Raw genomic sequence first — 16,190 nt, 5'->3', positions numbered from 1 at the left:
TTGATTAGTCTAAGCAGGAGGGCCCATATTTCAGATCCATATGTCAGGGGGAGGAGGACACAAATGCCTTAGAAACTTTCATGCCATTATTGCAGTGACATCTCGAGGCTCAACGGAGATCAGCCCCTGAATTATGTTTGATGCTGTGCAGAAACACATGGAGGGACAATACCAGACTCTAAGAACTAGCCAAACTAAGACAGATGAATTCCCCGATGGAGTATATGTAGGGAGACCCTCATGAAGAGGAGCAGTTATTAACTGGGGACCAGGCATAGCCCATTGTGGAAAAGCCAGCCAGAGAGGGGAGGAAAGGCAGAAGAACCAATGGCTGGAAGCTGAGTCCAGACAAATGTGAATTAGACACACGTCTTCCAAAGGCAACGGTGCAGTCTCCAGCTTCTGATGTCTTCAGCTCAAGACTGGCTGCCTTTGTGGAAGGTGCTTGAGCCAACCCCAGGTTAGGGGGTGTAATTTAATGAGTGTAATGGCCTATGCTGTAAAGAAGGTGAGTCCTTAAACTCTGTGAATCAATGACATCTGCGAGGAGACCCCATGGACGTCCCCCTCCCCCACCCCAACAACAACCCCTCCAGGTGCAGGTTTCCCCCTCGACAGAAAAATACCCCCCTGCAGTGTCTGCCCCAAACATGGTAACACCGCCCCCCCCTTCCTGAAATAATTTGGGCCTCGTTCTTGTTTCGCTATAAACAGTTTTCCCCTGAAATACACTAAGTAGAAAGATTCCAGGGCATTTGCATAGTGGTATTTAAGGGAGCTAGAGAACCCAAGATGCAAATGAAGATATTTTCTTTTTAGCCACACATTCCTGATGTAACGTACGCTGACCTATCTGCTAGGAGAGATTCCCAGCTCAGAGCAATGGCCCTGCTTTATACGTACATATGAAAGGAAAATTTACTCTGGCCAAGGGTTGAATATGAGCCCCATAGAAAGGAACCATTGTGCCCTTGGTAACTGTCATGCACTAGGATTCATAGTGAGAAGGAAACACGAAACTGAGAATTTAAGCTGCTTAACTCTGTTAGGAGCCGGCACTTTTAGCATTGCTGTGGACTATAGGTGGGTCCCGTTGCTTTGTAAATCAAGTGCAAAGGGCCCGATCCAAAGCCGACTGAAATCAGTGGGGATTTTCCCATGTTTTGAATCAGACCCTAATTGCAGAAATGAAAGGATCCAGAGAAAGCGATGATGAAAGATGAAAACTTTCCCCTGCTTTGCAGAATTGTGTTTCCTGCACCCAAAGCCTGCCGAAGCCAACTCCATAAAAAACATATCAAAAAACAAACGACCCAGCCACAAAGGACAAAACTGGAGCAGCCTCCTCCTCTGTGTCCCCTGCCCTCCTGGAAATATTAGCATGCATTATCCTGGACTTTGCAGGTCTTGTGCCCTCTTACAGCTTTCTGCAACAAATATAGTCCTGGGAAAAAGTATTGATTAAATGAATACAGACTAATGAGGTGCAAGCAGTAGTGATGAAAGCAGTTAATTGCTTATTGTGCTTTCCTTTGGCTGGTCCCAGGCGATTTTTTCACCAATGAATAATTCATCAGCCACTGGCACATAAATAATGTCTCCTTATTTGCATTTAAGCATCATTCATTAGGAAGAAGCTAGAAAACAGCATCTATCCATTGACTAATAGCAGGCCTATTCATACTCTCCAGGGCCGGGTTAGTCAATAAGAGGACTGCGGGCCAAATCCAGACTGCCAGACACTTTTGAACAGACCCTGAAATCTTTTTATTTACTTATTATTATCATTATTGTTGTTATTTTCTCTGGAGTCTGGACCTTGACTATCCCTTGACCAAGAAATTTGAACCATAACAAAAAATAATTGACTAACCCTGCTCTAGGGTTAGCTTCTTCCGATGACAGTGCGAGGCCCGAAGATGCGCTGATGGCATTTCACAGATTCTGTGGCAGCAGAGAAGAGAAGAATATCCTTCATCTTCCAACTGAGCTTGGGGTGTATTGGCCTTGTGCCTTCAATTCCTTTTGTCGTTAGCATGCACGGTGCTGAATCATCACATCTTACCCCTTTCATCACTGCTTGGAAGGTGATTTCTGATATGGTTTGTTCCTTCTTTTCACCCTGCTTGCAGTACAAGGGGGCTTTAGCAGGTAGCCCTGCGGTAGTGGACTTAGCTATTATTATTACATATATGACAGTAACACCCAATTTGTACTGGGTTGTCTTGGACTTACAAGAAGACACAGTTGGTGTCCAAAGAGCTTGCAGCTGAAAGGAAGTCAGAAAGCAGATGAAAAGTGGGGGAAAGGTATACAATACACAGGCAAAGTGAGTGAAGGCTGGCACTTGGCTTATTAGTTGCCTTTTAAAATATATATTTGTCTCTTTCTATTTCGCGTCTGGCTGTGTCAATGACCAATTGGTGTAAGTGAACTGTACGGCCCTGTGTGCCGGAGTGAAAAGCATTATTGCTGTATCATTCCAACACCCCCAAACCCTCTTCAGAGGACATTATGGTTGCCAGGTGAAGCACTCGAAGGCCCGGAAATATCAGCGTGAAGGTTGCCTTGGTGCTAGCCCACTGTGCAGGGAGTGTTGCCCAGAGAGTCTGGCTTCGTTATCATATGTGGAGCAGAAACTGGGGGGGGGTCTCAGTCAAGCTCCCCCCATAGTCTGACACCAACATCCACAATAGCAATAAAATCCCTCCACCGCCATTTGCACTAACCGACCCACTTATTGGCCTGGCTGAGGGCTGAATGAGCCAGGGGTGCAGTGCAAGCTCCCTGCTCAGGCCTAGAAGCACCTCCCGTGCAGATCTCAGCTGACGCCCATTCACAGTGTGCAGCAAGAGGAAACCTCCATCACCAATAGAAACTACCAGTGGCATTTCCCTGTGTGTATCGAGAGCAGGACAACCCTTAGCTAAGAGTTCTGCATGGCTGAACTGTCTGTCAGCAACATGTTAGACAGGGGTCAGACATCACACCCTTGTCTAACACGATTTGTTCCTGACAGGGAATGGGCAGCAAGTGAGTCCTCAAGGCTCCCTGTAACTGACAGCATCTGGGACAGAGGCGAGGGCCTCACCACTCAGAAATGAGGCTTATTATTGACATCGCTGCATGCTCCACGGTGCTGATAATCCAGATCTCCTGGTAGGGCGGCTCTGTCTCAGAGACCCAACAAATCCCTCCTAATCCATTTCTTAAACTCTATTTTACAAGTGCCTATAACAGAGCTGGGATAGTGTTTATCATTTCACTTTGGTCTAATTTTGGTTTCCAAACGCATTTTCTTTCCAAATGAGGTGGTGTTATTAATATTAATAAAGCACTTTGGTGGAACCTTTCGTCTAGATTCCCAAGCACTTTACAATCGCTCCATCACCCTCACAGCCATAATGGGGGCAGGTGAGGATTAATCCCAGTTTTGCAGATGGGGAAATTGAAACACAAAGAGTTTGAACAACACTTGAATTGCTGTCAGACCCACAACTAGAGTCCAAGTCTCCTGACTCCCAGATAGACACTAACTAATGAACCACAGTCTGATTGCTTTCTCTAAAACACAGGGGAGTCCAGAAAGAAAATGTAGGTGGTGAGTTGACCCAACAAACAAAAGAGTTTCTTTCGTCCTGGAAATAAGTCTCTCAGAAAAGTAACACCAAAAAGCTATAACTAATTAGAAGGAAATCTGCATTAATAGTAAAGCTGGTTGGAAAATGGGGATTAGAGGAGCATGAGTTTCTGCTGAAATTTTCAACAAATATGAAAAACGGGGTTTGGGTTTTTTTATTAAAGTTTTCCAGGGAAAATTTCGAGTTTTCATCAAAACACCCCAAACCAAAAAAGGTTTTGTCTGAAAAATGTTCAGTTTTGATGAAAAGTTGAAGTTGTCCATGTAAAGCAGACACTTTGTGTGCAAATTTTTGTGTTAGGGAAAATCCAATTTTCTGTTGAAACACAGTTTAGACCCTAATTAACAGGATCTAAACATAACAGCAGCAACAACAAACCACAAAGCAGAAGCATTACTGGTGAAACCAGACCAGAAAATGAAACCATCTGTTTGAAGTTCTCCAATTGCCATTTTTTGCCCATGTTCTGAAGTGCCGCTTTTTGACATTAGTTATTACAGTGCCTGAAAGCCATGCCCTGTGGTTGACAGGGGTTCTGGCATCTGTCATGGCACGTCTTGGAAGCGGATTAAACTAATTCAGAATAAGGCACTCTTATTCTAGAATAAAAGCATCCACACATGGCGTTAATTAGAAATAGTTAATTCTCTTTAAATCCATACCCTGCATTATTCCAGATTAATTTTCATGTGCAGACAAGTCTTTCATTTGGAGCCCAACTCTCATGGAAAGTCATTTACATGCTTTTGAAACTCTCAGCTGAAGTATACTAAGAAAATGGGCCAGATCCAAACCCCACGGAAGTGAACAGAAAGATTCTGATGGACTTTGACGGGCTTTGGAGCAGACCCAATGGGATTAACGATATTGCGCCAAAAGTACAAATTGATCTGGCTCCCACATTACGCTGTTAGCCAAATCCACCCCTGAGATAAGGCCAGGTTCAGTGGAGTTACACCAGGGATGAGTTTAGCCCTGTGTGTTCATAATATAACATCTCAGCTTCATCTTTAGAGCTAGATATTTAAACAGTGAAGGGAGATATGCTGTAGGAATGGTCAGTGTTACCAGGCAAAGGGCCTGAGGTGAATTGCATTGCAGAAGGCCATCGGAAAAAAGTCTCTTTCTAAAATATAATGAGTTTATTTTATTTGTGAATGCTTGTGGGTTCTGCAGCTTCTCCATCAATATCTGAGTGCGTGTAGTAAAATATTACACATGAAAATCTATACGAGCGGGCACATTCAGTCACATCATCTGGAGAAATAAATGGATGTCCCTCCCTTTGCATTCGCTTTATTTTAGGGACACATCTTCCACCCATGTGTCTTCAAGCTGGAATGAACCTCACACCTGAAGCTATCTGGTTACACTTCCACCCCCAACAGAGTCACTGGGAAAGTCTTAAGTCCCCAATCAAGGGAGGCGTTCACAGAAATCAAACACAAACCTCGTCTGGAACTTATAGAATATCAGGGTTGGAAGGGACCTCAGGAGGTCTTCTAGTCCAACCCCCTGCTCAAAACAGGACCAATCCCCAGATGGATTTTTACCCCAGTTCCCTAAATGGCCCCCTCAAGGATTGAACTCACAATTCTGGGTTTAGCAGGCCAATGCTCAAACCACTGAGCTATCCCTCCCTTGCTGCTATAAAGCAACACTTCTTAGGATCCCCTAAGGCTTCTGTCCTCAGCACACACTTCTCACTCCCACATCACCTGGAGTGTGTGCCGCTTCCCAGCAGATACCACCGTGACCTGACAACGCAGCAGCCCAGCACACAGCTTGATTCTTAAATATGCATGTGAAAAAACCTAAAAATAAGATAGAAAATGGGATTGGAATGGCAGGAGCAAATGCATTAACAATTTAGGTCACTTTCACCTCTGTCTTGCTCTGATGATCCTGAAATTTTAAAAAAAAATATTGCTTTCAGAGCTTCTATGTCTCCTTTTTAGTTGTGCTGGCAGTTCTGCCTTTGAATATCAGAGTTCACAACTCCGGCAAGAGAGGAAATGTGCGAGTGGTAACTTTAAAATGGCAGGTTCCCTCATTAGAATACATGTATTCCAGCTCTTTAAACGATGCTGGGCTCCTCTTTTAACAGTGAGCTCTTGCTTGCGTTGAATTTATTCTAAGATTTTCTTAGCATTTCAATTAGCAGCTCTTGCAAATAGAAATAAGATTGATTGACTTCCTTTTATGGAGCGCTAAGCGGGGAGGGCAAGCTGTGACTGGAGCATGTGTTGTGCACACCTGTGTGCTGCCTGCTCCTGACCGAGCCCCTTTTGGCCAAGAACAGTCAGAGCACGGAGCACTGGGCACCCCAAAGCATCCTGATGCCGGGGCTGCAAGGGAGAAGCATAGGAGCGAGCTATGCCAGCTTTGCTCCAGAGGGGGAGATCTGCAGGCTTTTTGTCCCAATTCTCCAGTGGAGTGGTGACAAAGAGTAGGCGTGCAAAAGAGAATCTGGCCTTGAGGCTAATGAAAGTGACCTGTTCCACAGTGGGTAATGACTAACTGCCTGCTGGGTGTTGGAAAAGAGAATTTCCTTTACTTAGAAATATAACCCCAGGGGATTTCCCACAGCCCAGACTGTGACAATTCTGTGTGGGGAGAGGAAGTCCAGTCTTTGCTGAAAACATTGCATGGCAAAGAGCTAACTGGTGTCTGCTTCAGGACTCAGGGTGGGGCCGTCCCCCTACACCAGGTTCTCATTGGAAGAAGTTACATCACACGTTTCGTCACCACTGTGCAGTAACAGCAACACTCAGCAGCTGCTGGATTTCACTCTAGAGGGGACTGGTTCAGCAGGTCCTCTTGGAGCCCATCTCATGTTGATGGAGGCGGTAGATTGGATCCTAGCAATGGGGAGAGCGAGCTCTGTACGCACGCTCTGCAGAAGCACTTTAGTATCCTGTGCTACAGCAATGTTGCAGATTGACTGTCATTATTGCTTCCACTAGAGTTACCCTGTTGTTAGTTACTGCCGGGATTACCGTCCGCACTGCTCCGGATTCGTCACCACCCAGTCCAGTTCCCAGCGCCAGTTCTGCAGCGGCAGGCTGCTGCTTCCACCGCACTCAGACATCCAGGGAATTCGTCATCACCAAAGCAGTGTATGAATCAGTGACTATTTTAAAATGGATTATCAGTAAATGAACAGACAAAGGCCTGAGGGCAAAGCACCCCTGCCATTTCCCCCATGACCTTGAAACAGAGATGGCATTTGGAGCAGTTGTACTATTTCTGAGAGAGAGCAGGGGCCTCCTATCCGTCGCCAATGCCTGATTTCTTTAGGAATTTTTTCAGAAATGTTGTTCTTAAATAGATGATTGTGAAGTGAAGTGTCTCGAGAACAGCCCTCATCCTCACCTCGCTGGAGATTTGCCACCAGCACCTGAGCTGAGCACAACTTTCTGGCAGCTAACACTAACCCAGGCCCTAACTCTGAGTTAAGCAAAAACATGCAAGTGACATGGACAGATTTCTCCTAATTCCTTGGCTCCGTTTGATTGGATTGGATCAGACCCCAGAATCCTCTGGCTGCCAAGAGAAATACTTGCTGAGGGTGAAACAAAGCTCTCTCACGAGGCCTGGCTGTAAGGGCTCCAGACTCAATGAGCTCCTGCGTGCCACTGTACAGGGCTTAGAAATAGACTCATTCAGCTGCAGCTGAGAGGGAAGAATGGCCAAGTGGTCAGGGTGGTCGCCTGTGACTGAGGAGAACCAAGTTCAGCTCCCTGTGTGTCCTTGGGTGAGTCATTTAGTCTCTGTGCCTCTGCTCCCCCTCTGCAGGACAGCAGCACTTCCCTGCCTCCCAGGGGTGTTGTGAGGTTAAATACATTACTCTGAGTGAGGTGCTCAGATACCATGGGAATGGGGTGTAGGAAAGTACCTAAGATAGATACTCTTGATGTTCTGGCTAATGAAGCAGAGAGGGGATTTGGGGAGCACTTTCCCAACTTGGGAGAGGGGGGGATTCTGGCCCCACTGAAGTCAATGACAAGATTCCCAGGATATTTCGCCCTTGGACTCTCTCTCCAACCTGTTACGGGATGTCTCTCCTGTGCAGCGATGAATCCTCTCCACAAGGTGGGTGGTTTTTCTGGGAAACACTTGGCTTTTTCTTACCGTTATGGACCAATTTGGTGTCAGTGGTTTTGGTTCTTAATACACGTCTTCGTTGCTTGTACAAAAGCAATCGTTTTGCCCACAAAGGCAGTGGGTTCATTAGCCATGAAAGCACAGCCCTGCCTCTGCCTCTGCCCAGGCCGATGTCCTTGAGTGGCAAAATCCACCCACCTGCAGAGGGCCAGCAGATGGCTCATGCACCACCTCCAGTAAGTCCGACTCAAGCCCTGGCTCAAGCTACCTGCGCCAACCTGAAACCTAATCTCTCCTTTTGAAAAAGTGCTTGTCATTGACAACCTGCATTAGGGCAGTAGTTTAATCACCTTCCTTACACAGAATTCCCTGCCAGACTCATTGACTTAAACTGGGTTGGAATAAAACGACTAGATCAAGAAAAACTCACTGGCTATGTCAGCTCCTCCTTGAGCCAGGTCAACAGTTACTTCTGGGTACAGAGAATAACTGAGGGGTCATCATTTGGAAACTGTTTTTAATGCTAATAACACATTTTCCTACAATAGAAGAGCCAGCTGAATGTGGCCAAAGGCTTCCTGGGCATTGGCAAATGCCTGTTAAATGGCTTCATTACCACTTTAATGGCTCCGAAACAGTTTGAGTGATCTGCTCTGGAAGGCTTTTTCAGTGTGTAAAGTTACTCAGGGATCCCCCCAGCTCACCTCCTCACTCCCCCCCCCCATCTGCCACGGACTCCCAGCTCGCATTCTCTCACACACCCCGTGCCCCGCGGGGAAGGGGTGAGGAGAGACAAGGCCGGCAGCTGCGGGGACCTCCGAGGGGGGAAGGCATGGGGTGGAGGAGAGGAGAGAAGGAAGATTCACCCCAGGCAGCAGCAGCAGCGAGCCCTGGGAGCTGAGTCGGGGAAGGGTCAGAGCAGGGAGGAGAAGAGGTGTGTGTGGGGGGGGGCACCACGGCCCAGGTGTTGGGGGCAGGGACAGCTGTGCTAGGGGTGGCAATGCCGCCCCTAGCCTATTATACCCGCCGCCCATGCTGTCACCCCATGTGGGGTCCCAAGGGGGTTGTGTCACTCCAGCCAATTGAACTGAGAATTTTAAAAACAGCAACAAAATCAACCTGGTCCTTTGGGATTTAGCTGACTGTCTGTGGGCTCCTACAGCAGGCTGCTCCTGGCGTGCGTTTGTTTCCGCTCTGTAGGTCTCCTCCTCACCTTACAGGGCAAGTTATCACTTCTCTACATACAGCAGTGCACGGCATTCTCTTAGTGGGTCAACTGGCTAACTGGGCACCTCTACCAGCTCCCGCTGAATCCCAATGACCACCCGGGATGAAATGGGATCAGACTTTAACAGCAACAGCTCCAGCTCATTTCAACCAACTTCTCTTCTTCCCAAAAGGACAGTTATGACCATCTGTGATACCATCTAAGAGACTGGTGGTGATGGTGGGGGATTTCCTGAAGAAAACTGTCTCCAGCTAAAGGGAAAGGGAACAAGGGATGCTGTTAGAATGAAAGGCTTACTTCTAGGGTGCCCAGAGAGCCAGTGTGAAAAATCAGGACAGAGGATGGGGGGGGAGAGAGAGTAATAGGCACCTATATAAGACAAAGCCCCAAATATCAGGACTGTCCCTATAAAATCAGAACATCTGGTCACCCTACTTACTTCAGACTTTACATTTCAAATGCTTGCACTGTTTTTCTTTCTTTTCTGTATCTTTAGTCAAAGGTAAAAGGGATTTTTCATGGTGTGTTTGCCATGGTGCTAAACCAGCTGAGGACTCTGAATACCAAACCCCAGACCTTGTTTAACACTGTTTAATGTTGGACAGTGACTGGGTTATGTTAATGCCTTTGGCCCACATATTCCATCTAAATTAAAACAGGGCTTAACTCATATCTAGGCCTTTTTGTTTGCCTCCTGGTCAGGGATGAATTTCACCTTAAAGGAATGAAATCCCAGATATTTACTTGGCTTTGTGAGGGCACATTCTCCAAACACTAGGTACAAACACCTACATACATACCTGTGCATGTCTACATATTCATACATCTATCAGTTCAACCTCATGAGATTTGGAAGCATTCATACCCCAAGAATGTTATGAATTTTCTGTACACATTTGCCTGACAGCGTTGGACAGTGGGCTGTTTTGCTTTGTTTGGTGGGTTATTTATAGGCCAATTACACTACTGTTAGACAGCACAGTGTGCTAAATTCCTCTGACATTTCAGTCAATACCAGCCAAGCATGACTGGCCGAGAACAGCCCCTTCCGAATAGCCGGGAAGGGCCATTTGTTGTCTGTGCCGATACCCAGGTCTGTTTTTCAGAAACAACGCAAGCAGGTTGGTTTTTAGGGCGCTGACTTCCCACAGCAAAGTCCAGAGCTGGCTCTAACTCACGTTGTGAATCCCGCTCTCTTGAGGAAAAACTGGTGGATTAAAGCAGTGCCCAAACCGCCTCTAGCTCATTAATTCTAATCAAACAAAACCACACAAAGGGCCAAGTTCAGCCCTAGGGTAACTACTGAAGTCCTTGCGGTTACACTAAATATTAATCTGGCCCAAAGCATTCAGGAGATGCTCCTGCAAAGGAGCCGAGCGATGCTGAGCAGCCTCAGTTCTCAGAGATTTCTCCTGAGAGTTGAGAGTGCTCTGCAGCCCATTCGATCAAGCCCTTCGTTCCCCCAGCTGATTCAGCCTATTTTATAATACATGAATCCTGCGCTGCAATGTATTAACTCTGCAGGGCTATGCCGGAGGAGCAAAGTAATGGAGCCAAGTCTCAGGGCTGTAGTTTACCAGATGCTGATTAGAAAAAGGTCTGTTCCAAGAAGCAGTGACGTTCATGTACAGAGCAGCCCAGCAATAACCAGCCGGAGTGGGGAAAACACTGCACAGACACACCTGGGAACATTCTCTGGAAGTTGTAGGAAAACCTGCTGCACTTCTGTCCCAGGAAGGCACCTGTCGATGAGCTTGGGGCAGGAATGCTGGGTGAGCTGGAGAATTGTAAATAACTATTGGAGGATATTCACGGAAAGCAAATTCTGAACTGGTTTCCAACACCTAGCCCCAGAAGCTATGTCCGTCCCATCAATGAACAGAAATAATCTGTGTGATTCTTGGTGCAACATTTTCAGGCCATGGTGCTGGAGCTGGCTGAGCTGTGCTCGGGGGGCAGAGCCCGAGAGATGACAAAGGCAGCTTTATCCGTCATTTGTGGCTCCCCAATTCTGGGCCAGCCAGGAGCTGGTTTGGTGTTCAGTGTAAGATAAAGCAGCCTCAGGCTGTTCTCACCTATACAGGCTGCCCACAACCCCAAGAGGCTATTCTTGCAGCTGGAACAGCCAGAGCATAGAAAAACTCCAGGCACAATGCCTTTCCCTCTGTTACCCTCCATGCCAGAGCCTGTAGAACCACTGTTCTCTGGTTCTGTAACACTCGGGGACTCCTCCATGCAGAAATTTTGGCCTGGGCTCAGGATATCTAAAAGAGCCTGACGCTCTGGGCTAGGGCTGTGCATACAGGTGTCTCCAACTGGGCACACGAAATCACATGTAGTCACTTCTGGAAATCTCAGCCCTCCTTTTCAGTGACAGGCTCCCCAGGGGCTATTATAAACAGTGAGAAAGAAAATGAGTTTTTGGAATGCTGAAATACAAAACTGGCAGCACCTTTTTGAAATGTCTGCTTATTTTGCTAGTTTTGTTGCTAAAAGACAGAAAAACACATGATTTCTGCCCCAGTGATTCATGTCTGCTTTTTAAACTCACTGTGACCTACTCCATGCAGCGTATTGTCACCCCTTTTCAGACGGAGGCTGTAAGCCGGCAACGGCTAACTGCACACTGACTGAAGCACCGTGTCCTGTAAATGTCACCACACGAAAGCTGTCCTGTTAAGGAGCAGAGCCAGCTTTGCACAGCCTTCACTGAACTGCAAAACAATCCTTATTACACCAGCAAGTTTATGATCTCACACTCTATCCAGGGGAAAGGCTGGGGAATGACTTGATCCAGTGATTTCACAGTCGAGAGAGCAGACCTCTCTGTGAAAGCCCTGGGATGATAACAAGGACTTGCTCCCTGATCTGATAATCCCAGGAGTTTAAGACGTGAAGTAGTGGCTAATGAGAACATAGGAGAAAAGCGGGGAAAGAGAAAGTTTGTGGCCAGTAAATTGTGCAACCTTGAGCTATAGATCCTGAACGAGGAACATGAAACAGCAAAGCTGAAAGATGGTCCTGACAGCTGCTCAATGCATACAAATAAGAAGAGTAGTGTGGGCTTAGTGCGGCTGACATGCAGAGCATCTTAGCCCAAGACAGAATTAAGCCTTCAGGATGGGCACAGGAGCCATCAACATCCAAAGAAACTGCAGCTGGGGGATCGGGAGTCAATGTGACAATCTCACAGAAATACCACACTAAAGAGAAAACAAAAAAACCTCCACAGAATAGAGTCAAAGGGGAATGAAATACATGGCTACATGACAGCAGCTCAGACACTGTGGCAACGGGGGGGGCGGATAGACAGACAGATCGATCAGACTGAGAGCCCGATTCAACAAAGCACTCAAGCACCGGCCTAACCTTAAGAATGTGCTTAAATTCATTCCCCTTCAGTATGTGTCCTGGGCATGTGCCCTATTAGTGAGCGTGTACCCTGTCTGGGGCATGAAATGTGCCTGACTCGTTGTAAAGCACCATGTAAATTCACAGCAAGGCCCATGGGCAAGGAGTCCATCGCAGGTACCCCCGTCCCCTAACAACAAGAACTAGTCAGGAAGTGTGAAAAGTGCCAGTTCGTCAAACTGAAACTTTTCACAGCCAAAGGTCACTTAGGGTGAATATCACTTCTGGTGATAACCAAAAATTCCAGTTTTCCAGTTCAAGACTCCTTTTCATTTGGAAACTTAAAGCTAATTAGAGTAAAATAAAATAAGTAATGGGTTCAATTGAAATAAAACATTTTGATTGATCCAAACCAAAAATTTTCAAGATTTCAACTTTTTGTCCCAAATCATGACAGGAAAATTTTTCAAAAGCCTGACCATTTTCACAGGAGAGAAAAGCTGCATCCCGCCCCCTCTCCTAAGAACTCAATGGATCTGTTGAATTTGATATTGTTTCAGAAAATGAAAGGGTGCCATTTCTTGGAGCCAAGAGGAACAGCAACAGAGCTCAAGTGCCTCCTTGTTGTTATTAGGGCTGGAGGAATGAGTGGAAACGTTTTGTTTATTTGAAACAGTTATGAAGTTTGTTGAATAAATTATTGATCAAATACTCAGCCGGTTTCAGCTGTTCATAGGGTTCCCGTATGTAATAGAGAAGTACAATTTCCTCTGCTGCAAGTATCAATGGGTTAAATTCTATGGCCTGGGTGACACAGGAGGTCAGAGGAGGTGACCACAGTGGTCCCTTCTGATCTTTGAATTTATAATAATCTCTGTCATTCTAAACATCACGAAGTGCTTTACACGTGTACTACAAGCCTCTGGGGCTGGAATGCACCCAGGGGATGCATGTGCTCACACAACAATGCCTGCAGAATTTGCAGGTGTTATTTCAGAGGCTAGCTAAAAGGGTGCTCCTGTTTTCAGGGGGTTGCCCAGTGCTTGGTTTGTCAGACCATTCCAAGCACCAGCTAGGGGGGCCATGCTATACAAGAGGGTCCAGCCCAATGGCCACTGGAGTTGGATCAGGTCCACACGGCTGAGCTTTGAGCCCAGGGAGCAAGGGACCAATCTTAGTGCTTCAAGTCCATTGCCTGCATGGTGACGCGTGGGTAGGGCACACATTCTGCATGTCTCCCCAGTATCCTTGCTGATCCCTGCCCCTGGAAATGGGAGGCATTTCCATGGCCTTATGCACCTGTGCTGGAGAGGTGTCCCTTCCCTCAGTCCACAGAGAAAGAAAATGCCAGAGAGACTAGAAAGGAGAGAAAAATGAAACTGCCCTGTGCAATGACTGGTGAACTACGGAATAAGGCCAAACTTTGATATCCAGCAGGGGCAGATTCTGACCTTTACAACAGGGAACATGGCTGGAATTTCAATGGCTATTTTAAACAGATAAGTTATATAATCTCCACTGCTTTTATATTCCTCAGCCCAACAGATGGCTCTCAAATCCGTTGCCTACCAAAAAATGACATTTAACTAAATAAAGGTCTTTTAATTGCATCGTATTTCAATGCAAAGGTTAGAGAAATGAGCATTTCCAGAGCATGACAACAGCTCTGCCTATAAATGAAGTGATAGGTTTAGATAGACCCAGGTGTCCATACCAATCATTAGACCTACACTTTGTAACCCAGCCAAACAACAAACCCCAAACCCATCACCCTGCTGTCTAATGGGTAGAATTTCACTTTTTAATCCTAATATTTAAAATATTTGGGGCCTGACCCTTCCCTGCCTGCACAGTGCGAAGTCATTTATGCCTGTGCAAAGTTTATGGGCAGAATGCTTCCAAATCAGAATTCTCCACACTCACTCCACCAACTTAGCACAGGAAGGCAAAGACTCGGCCTCTTCTATCACCATTACAAAAATAAAGCCACCCAATAAATAGTATTGTGAGCCTTCCCAGGGGTCACGTTTTGATGCTCTGTTTTAAATTGCAGAAGAGTTGTAATGGTGAAACAAACCCTCCAAGAACATTGCCATTGAAATGGGCTACCAGGATTCAGCCTGGCTCCTTGAATAACGGGCTCAATGCAGTGTATGTTTGCAGTTTCTTATCATCATCTGCTAAGGGTGGACAAAGTGGGGACAGCCCTGAACTGCAACAGAAACCGGGGGTTGGTCCAAGAAATTGGATACTTTGATTTTAGTTCCTATTTTTCATTGTCATTCCTGTCTTTGGAACTGGAAACCCCCAAGCAAAGGCTGCTTTTGCAACGTCTTTGTCCTAGCCAGAGCCAGGAAGTGCTAATCAGCCCCTGCAAGGTTCTGAGTCTGTTGCAGACTCAGGAAATGCCTGAGTTATCTTCAGAGAAGCATATTTATTAGTAGTAATATTGCTAATATTTCTTAGCTCCTATATAAGAGCTCTAGGATAAATATCATGTGGCAATCCATGATCATTTCATGCCAATTGCAAGAAGCCATGAAAGGCCATTGGATCTCTTATTTCCCATGGCTTCCAGCCATGATACTACTACTATGAGTGCCATGATAATACAACTATGAGTTCCTGATTACATTCCCCTCTTTGTCCAGGACAAGGAGTTTTGTGCATGCAGTGTACAATGGAACATCGTCATTCCAGGACACAGCATGTGGCCTTCACATGACTGGAGATTGTCTGAAGTGAGGGCCAACCCATGCAATCTGGAACAAAGAAAAGAGCTTCCCAATGCTCACACGAGTTTGTGGGTGCTCCCAGAGAGTCTGTCTGGCCAGCTTGTGATAGGAGAGAGAGTGAAGTTATAGGTGATTTGAAAAAACAGCTGACAACGCGAATCTATTCAGACTCCCCCCAGAAGAAGCCACAATCGTTGCAACAAGTGATTGGGTTATTCTCCTGTGAGCATCTCTTGCCCATTACACCCCATTTCAGGCATACAGACAGCATTAGGGATGGCTGCAAATTATATAGAAACCTCGCCTGATTCATACCAATTAATCTCTACTTCAGCAGCACCATTCAGTTCTTTCCCTCCCTCGCCTCCACTTAGTTTCTAATCAACCAGCTCAACCTGTTCCCATAGAAACCAATTGCATATCACTGTAGTGTCATGGCTTCCATTTGATTAAAGATTATGATCAGAACTTTATTCTAGAGCCCTTGGAAAGCCAAGCTGACAGCTGCCTGATGCTGGCATGAATGGTCATGCTGTCCCATCCACTACCAGAAAACCAGGGTCAGGCATGGGCCCTTTTACTGTAACATGCCTCGTGCTCATGGAGCTAGGTGAATTGCGCAAAAGGTTTGCATTTGTGCTCTCCTTGCGTCTCGTCCCCACAAACATCCGTTACCAGCTCCGACTTGCTTGTACAAAACAAATGTTATTTGCATCCTAAAACTAATTCCAAGTGTTACACTCATCCAGTCAGGGAGCAGAAACAATATCAAGTGACTTGCCCAATGAACCAACATTCACAACAAGCAGCACAACTCAAACCATAATTATTTTTTTAATTTGAGGAAAAAAAAAAAGATTAATTTTGACTAACCATTGAAAGTCTTTGCAGACATGCCACCAGCCTGGAAAGGGGTGACATTCACCAAAATACACTATCCATTATCATCTGCCCAGGTGTCAATTCCCCAGTGACCGGCAGCACTGTGACTCTGGCTACACTTACAGAGTACAGAAATTCCCGCCAGGCTGCCCTGAATCATACCACCCTCTCGTGATGACTGATAAGGAATGATGCATCATATCTCTAAGGCCTCAACTCTAATGCAGCCTTCACTTTTTACAGTAC

This window comes from Terrapene carolina, unplaced genomic scaffold (genome assembly GCF_002925995.2).
Source record: "Terrapene carolina triunguis isolate 2854851 unplaced genomic scaffold, T_m_triunguis-2.0 Scaffold926, whole genome shotgun sequence".
Classification (NCBI taxonomy): domain Eukaryota; kingdom Metazoa; phylum Chordata; order Testudines; family Emydidae; genus Terrapene; species Terrapene triunguis.
This window is presented reverse-complemented; position numbering follows the sequence as displayed.